The 7,500-nt window shown below is 39.7% G+C and overlaps 1 pseudogene; it reads right to left on the bottom strand.

The window, feature by feature from the left end:
• Window positions 1–7,500, bottom strand: part of LOC121558876 — a 23,681-nt pseudogene that overhangs the window by 3,253 nt on the left and 12,928 nt on the right.

The raw sequence follows: 7,500 nt of genomic DNA, 5'->3' as shown, positions 1-7,500 counted from the left end.
ACTTAAGGAAAGCTTTGACTATGTACAGACTCAGTGATCATAGCCTTGCTATTGAGAAAGGCCGTAGGCAGACCACAGCTCTCAAGAGAAGACAGGCTATGGGCACACTGCCCACAAAATGAGGTGGAAACTGATCTGCACTTCTCTAACCTCCTGCCAAATGTATGACCATATTAGAAACACATATTTCGCTCAGATTACACATACCAAACCCAATTTTGATAAAACTCCCTTATCTACTGGGTGAAATACCACAGTGTGCCATCACAGCAGCAAGATCTGTGACCTGTTGCCACAAGAAAAAGGGCAATCAGTGAAGAACAAACACCATTGTAAATACAACCCATATTTATGTTGATTTCTTTTCCGATTTGTACTTTAACAATTTGCACATTGTTACAACACTGTATATATACATAATATGACATTTGAAATGTCTTTATTATTTTGGAACTTCTGAGTGTAATGTTTACTGTTAATATTTATTGTTTATTTCACTTGCTTTGCCAAAAAAGCCCTTAAATTGAATTGAAATTGAGAGCGAGACTCCCAAACGCTGGAGCGTCGGCCTTCTGGTCCACCATGCTTCAGCGCCACTCACTTCACCAGCTCAGGGCGTGCACGGCCCAGCATGCACTTCTAGTCTACCTGTGTGCTGCTACAGCCCCTTTCTTTAGCTACTGTCATGGAGTTCACTAAATATATTCATGAAGAAACCGATAGAACACACAGGTGCTAAATCAAGATGACTTCTAAAGATGAGGACCAAGAGCAGGAGGGGGAGTGTGGTGATGTAGTGTCCACGACTAAATAATCCTGGTGGAATCTGAAAAGACACGTCTCCTGAAAGCATGATGGAGTCCTTACTAGGTGCACATGCTAAAAGAAAGGAACAAAGTGGGTAGATAACTAAGTGTGTCATTGTAGCAAAAAACTAAAAATCTGATCTCAAACGTTTGGTTCAATTTTATAGACTATAATGATTTAATCCAACTAAATGTTGTTTAAATGCTGAGCGCTTTCTGTCAATACCAGTCTAGTGTGTTGCACTCGCTAATGCTTCACAATGTATTTCTTTGTAGGTTATAGCCTTGAAATTATTTAAACAATATATCCTAAATAATTCATTTTTGTTCCTTCTTAGGCTCCCTGTCTGTCTCCTGACCTATTTAGAGTGTTTATATGCTGTTTAATATGACATGTAGACTATTTAGAGTGTTTATATGTTGTTTAATATGACATGTAGACTATTTAGAGTGTTTATATCCTGTTTAATATGACATGTAGACTATTTAGTGTTTATATCCTGTTTAATATGACATGTAGACTATTTAGAGTGTTTACATCCTGTTTAATATGACATGTAGACTATTTAGTGTGTTTATATCCTGTTTAATATGACATGTAGACTATTTAGAGTGTTTATATCCTGTTTAATATGACATGTAGACTATTTAGAGTGTTTATATCCTGTTTAATATGACATGTAGACTATTTAGAGTGTTTATATGCTGTTTAATATGACATGTAGACTATTTAGTGTTTATATCCTGTTTAATATGACATGTAGACTATTTAGAGTGTTTATATCCTGTTTAATATGACATGTAGACTATTTAGAGTGTTTATATCCTGTTTAATAAGACATGTAGACTATTTAGAGTGTTTATATCCTGTTTAATATGACATGTAGACTATTTAGAGTGTTTATATGCTGTTTAAAATGACATGTAGACTATTTAGAGTGTTTATATCCTGTTTAATATGACATGTAGACTATTTAGAGTGTTTATATCCTGTTTAATATGACATGTAGACTATTTAGAGTGTTTATATCCTGTTTAATATGACATGAGACTATTTAGAGTGTTTATATCCTGTTTAATATGACATGTAGACTATTTAGAGTGTTTATATCCTGTTTAATATGACATGTAGACTATTTAGAGTGTTTATATCCTGTTTAATATGACATGTAGACTATTTAGTGTTTATATCCTGTTTACATATGACATGTAGACTATTTAGAGTGTTTATATCCTGTTTAATATGACATGTAGACTATTTAGAGTGTTTATATCCTGTTTAATAAGACATGTATACTATTTAGAGTGTTTATATCCTGTTTAATATGACATGTAGACTATTTAGAGTGTTTATATCCTGTTTAATATGACATGTAGACTATTTAGAGTGTTTATATCCTGTTTAATATGACATGTAGACTATTTAGAGTGTTTATATCCTGTTTAATATGACATGTAGACTATTTAGAGTGTTTATATCCTGTTTAATATGACATGTAGACTATTTAGAGTGTTTATATCCTGTTTAATATGACATGTAGACTATTTAGTGTTTATATCCTGTTTAATATGACATGTAGACTATTTAGAGTGTTTATATCCTGTTTAATATGACATGTAGACTATTTAGAGTGTTTATATCCTGTTTAATATGACATGTAGACTATTTAGAGTGTTTATATCCTGTTTAATATGACATGTAGACTATTTAGAGTGTTTATATGCTGTTTAATATGACATGTAGACTATTTAGTGTTTATATCCTGTTTAATATGACATGTAGACTATTTAGAGTGTTTATATCCTGTTTAATATGACATGTATACTATTTAGAGTGTTTATATCCTGTTTAATATGACATGTAGACTATTTAGAGTGTTTATATCCTGTTTAATATGACATGTAGACTATTTAGAGTGTTTATATCCTGTTTAATATGACATGTAGACTATTTAGAGTGTTTATATCCTGTTTAATATGACATGTAGACTATTTAGAGTGTTTATATCCTGTTTAATATGACATGTAGACTATTTAGAGTGTTTATATCCTGTTTAATATGACATGTAGACTATTTAGAGTGTTTATATCCTGTTTAATATGACATGTAGACTATTTAGAGTGTTTATATGTTGTTTAATATGACATGTAGACTATTTAGAGTGTTTATATCCTGTTTAATATGACATGTAGACTATTTAGAGTGTTTATATCCTGTTTAATATGACATGTAGACTATTTAGAGTGTTTATATCCTGTTTAATATGACATGTAGACTATTTAGAGTGTTTATATCCTGTTTAATATGACATGTAGACTATTTAGAGTGTTTATATCCTGTTTAATATGACATGTAGACTATTTAGAGTGTTTATATCCTGTTTAATATGACATGTAGACTATTTAGTGTTTATATCCTGTTTAATATGACATGTAGACTATTTAGAGTGTTTATATCCTGTTTAATATGACATGTAGACTATTTAGAGTGTTTATATCCTGTTTAATATGACATGTAGACTATTTAGAGTGTTTATATCCTGTTTAATAAGACATGTAGACTATTTGAAATGATGAGCGCTTTTTTAAAATACTATTCATTCAAATCATATGGTTTGGTTTCAGTACTTCAAATCCAAGTGGTAGGTCCAGGTAGACACAAAAATAGATGGGTGTTGGTTAAACTGTGATTTTAATGAATGGAGCGTGTAGCGGTTGGAAAGGATGTGGAGCACCAGAGCTGTGCTCACACGCTCTGACCTGGTTGCGCGGGGGTCTGGTTGTGGGGGTGTCCCTGGTTGTGGGGGGGATGTGTGTGTCCCTGGTTGTGGGGGGATGTGTGTGTCCCTGGTTGTGGGGGGGATGTATACCTGGTTGTGGTGGTCTGAAGACCTCCAGGTGTCTCTGCTGCATTTCCTCCATCCGAGCCCTGAAACACACACACACACACTTTAAAAACTTTATTTGAATCCACAAATCCCATTCCAGTGTGTGTGTGTGTGTGTGTGTGTGTGTGTGTGTGTGTGTGTGTGTGTGTGTGTGTGTGTGTGTGTGTGTGTGTGTGTGTGTGTTACCGTGAGGTCCCCTCCTGTTTCAGACGCTCCATCTCAGCCAGTGCTCTGTTCAGCTGGTCCTGAAGCTCCTCCTTCTTCTGGTTCAACTTCTCTCTGGCCTCCCGCTCCGCTAGGAAGTCTGCCTTGTAGATCTCAGCCTAACACACATCCCATTAGAATCAAAAGGGATTCAAATTTTAAAAGGTCACAGATACATGGACGCTCAGTTGGTAGAGAATGGTGGTTATAATGCCAGGGTAGTGGGTTGTATTCACGCATGACTCTGGATAAAAGCATCTGCTAAATGGCATATATTATTATTATTATTATAGAAAAAAAGCACCTTCTCCTCCATACAGCTAGACTGACCATAACAGCTGAAACAGAGCAGTACCTTCTCCATACAGCTAGACTGACCATAACAGCTGAAACAGAGCAGTACCTTCTCCATACAGCTAGACTGACCATAACAGCTGAAACAGAGCAGTACCTTCTCCTCCATACAGCTAGACTGACCATAACAGCTGAAACAGAGCAGTACCTTCTCCTCCATACAGCTAGACTGACCATAACAGCTGAAACAGAGCAGTACCTTCTCCACTACAGCTAGACTGACCATAACAGCTGAAACATAGCAGTACCTTCTCCTCCATACAGCTAGACTGACCATAACAGCTGAAACAGAGCAGTACCTTCTCCATACAGCTAGACTGACCATAACAGCTGAAACAGAGCAGTACCTTCTCCTCCATAGAGCTAGACTGACCATAACAGCTGAAACAGAGCAGTACCTTCTTCTCCATACAGCTAGACTGACCATAACAGCTGAAACAGAGCAGTACCTTCTTCTCCATACAGCTAGACTGACCATAACAGCTGAAACAGAGCAGTACCTTCTCCTCCATACAGCTAGACTGACCATAACAGCTGAAACAGAGCAGTACCTTCTCCTCCATACAGCTAGACTGACCATAACAGCTGAAACAGAGCAGTACCTTCTGCTCCATACAGCTAGACTGACCATAACAGCTGAAACAGAGCAGTACCTTCTTCTCCATACAGCTAGACTGACCATAACAGCTGAAACAGAGCAGTACCGTCTCCTCCATACAGCTAGACTGACCATAACAGCTGAAACAGAGCAGTACCTTCTCCTCCATACAGCTAGACTGACCATAACAGCTGAAACAGAGCAGTACCTTCTTCTCCATACAGCTAGACTGGACCATAACAGCTGAAACAGAGCAGTACCTTCTCCTCCATACAGCTAGACTGACCATAACAGCTGAAACAGAGCAGTACCTTCTCCTCCATACAGCTAGACTGACCATAACAGCTGAAACAGAGCAGTACCCTTCTCCTCCATACAGCTAGACTGACCATAACAGCTGAAACAGAGCAGTACCTTCTCCTCCATACAGCTAGACTGACCATAACAGCTGAAACAGAGCAGTACCTTCTCCTCCATACAGCTAGACTGACCATAACAGCTGAAACAGAGCAGTACCTTCTCCATACAGCTAGACTGACCATAACAGCTGAAACAGAGCAGTACCTTCTCCTCCATACAGCTAGACTGACCATAACAGCTGGAACAGAGCAGTACCTTCTCCTCCATACAGCTAGACTGACCATAACAGCTGAAACAGAGCAGTACCTTCTCCTCCATACAGCTAGACTGACCATAACAGCTGAAACAGAGCAGTACCTTCTCCTCCATACAGCTAGACTGACCATAACAGCTGAAACAGAGCAGTACCTTCTCCTCCATACAGCTAGACTGACCATAACAGCTGAAACATAGCAGTACCTTCTCCTCCATACAGCTAGACTGACCATAACAGCTGAAACAGAGCAGTACCTTCTCCATACAGCTAGACTGACCATAACAGCTGAAACAGAGCAGTACCTTCTCCTCCATACAGCTAGACTGACCATAACAGCTGAAACAGAGCAGTACCTTCTTCTCCATACAGCTAGACTGACCATAACAGCTGAAACAGAGCAGTACCTTCTCCTCCATACAGCTAGACTGACCATAACAGCTGAAACAGAGCAGTACCTTCTCCATACAGCTAGACTGACCATAACAGCTGAAACAGAGCAGTACCTTCTCCTCCATACAGCTAGACTGACCATAACAGCTGAAACAGAGCAGTACCTTCTCCATACAGCTAGACTGACCATAACAGCTGAAACAGAGCAGTACCTTCTCCATACAGCTAGACTGACCATAACAGCTGAAACAGAGCAGTACCTTCTCCTCCATAGAGCTAGACTGACCATAACAGCTGAAACAGAGCAGTACCTTCTCCTCCATAGAGCTAGACTGACCATAACAGCTGAAACAGAGCAGTACCTTCTCCTCCATACAGCTAGACTGACCATAACAGCTGAAACAGAGCAGTACCTTCTCCTCCATACAGCTAGACTGACCATAACAGCTGAAACAGAGCAGTACCTTCTCCATACAGCTAGACTGACCATAACAGCTGAAACAGAGCAGTACCTTCTCCTCCATACAGCTAGACTGACCATAACAGCTGAAACAGAGCAGTACCTTCTCCTCCATACAGCTAGACCGACCATAACAGCTGAAACAGAGCAGTACCTTCTCCTCCATAGAGCTAGACTGACCATAACAGCTGAAACAGAGCAGTACCTTCTCCTCCATACAGCTAGACTGACCATAACAGCTGAAACAGAGCAGTACCTTCTCCTCCATACAGCTAGACTGACCATAACAGCTGAAACAGAGCAGTACCTTCTCCATACAGCTAGACTGACCATAACAGCTGAAACAGAGCAGTACCTTGTTCTCCAAACATTATCTAGCTGCTTTGCTTTAGTCTTAGGCAGGCCTAAGATATATCCTGTCAGCCTGTGTACATGGCTGACAATGACCAATGTTACAACCATTAGTTTACACTCATTGTGTGTATCTGGAGAGGGATAAAATGTGTGTGTGTGTGTGTGTGTGTGTGTGTGTGTACCTGGGCCGTGAGAACAGGAACGGTCTCTAGAGATCCTCTGTGTTTTTCCACTTCTTCCTTCAGCTTGTCAATCAAGTCCTGCTTCAGAGCTAACGCTCTCTGCCTCCTCCAGACGACTACACATGTCTCCCCCCTACAGACACACATTACATATGGTGTTGTTAGTTACTGTTGTCTCTTCCTGTCATACAGACACACATTACATATGGTGTTATTAGTTACTGTTGTCTCTTCCTGTCATACAGACACACATTACAGCAGTTACATCATGTCTTGTATTGGTGTTTAGCTCAAAGGTATGAAGCATAGCTAGCCACACACCCCCCCTCTGCCCCCCTCTGCCACACACACCTCAGTCTTGAGTTTGGAGTCGTAGTCCTTAAACAGACAGGTGTAGGCATGCTGCAGCTGAGCTAGTTTCCTCCTGGAAGACAGAGAGGTAAGAAGGACAAGTGTTATTATAAGAACAATACATGTGGATTATTGGTCAGTCTTCAGGGCGGTCTCTAGGTTCTGTGTGTGTACCTCTCTTCAGTAATCATCGGTCACGGTCTCTAGGTTCTGTGTCTGCAGCAGTAGTTTGTCTACCGTCACAGAGTGCTGCTTCCTCTGTTGTTCCATCTCTCTCTCTGATGCTGCCAACGCCTC

The sequence above is a fragment of the Coregonus clupeaformis genome, unplaced genomic scaffold (genome assembly GCF_020615455.1).
Source record: "Coregonus clupeaformis isolate EN_2021a unplaced genomic scaffold, ASM2061545v1 scaf0531, whole genome shotgun sequence".
Lineage (NCBI taxonomy): Eukaryota > Metazoa > Chordata > Actinopteri > Salmoniformes > Salmonidae > Coregonus > Coregonus clupeaformis.
This window is presented reverse-complemented; position numbering and strand designations above follow the sequence as displayed.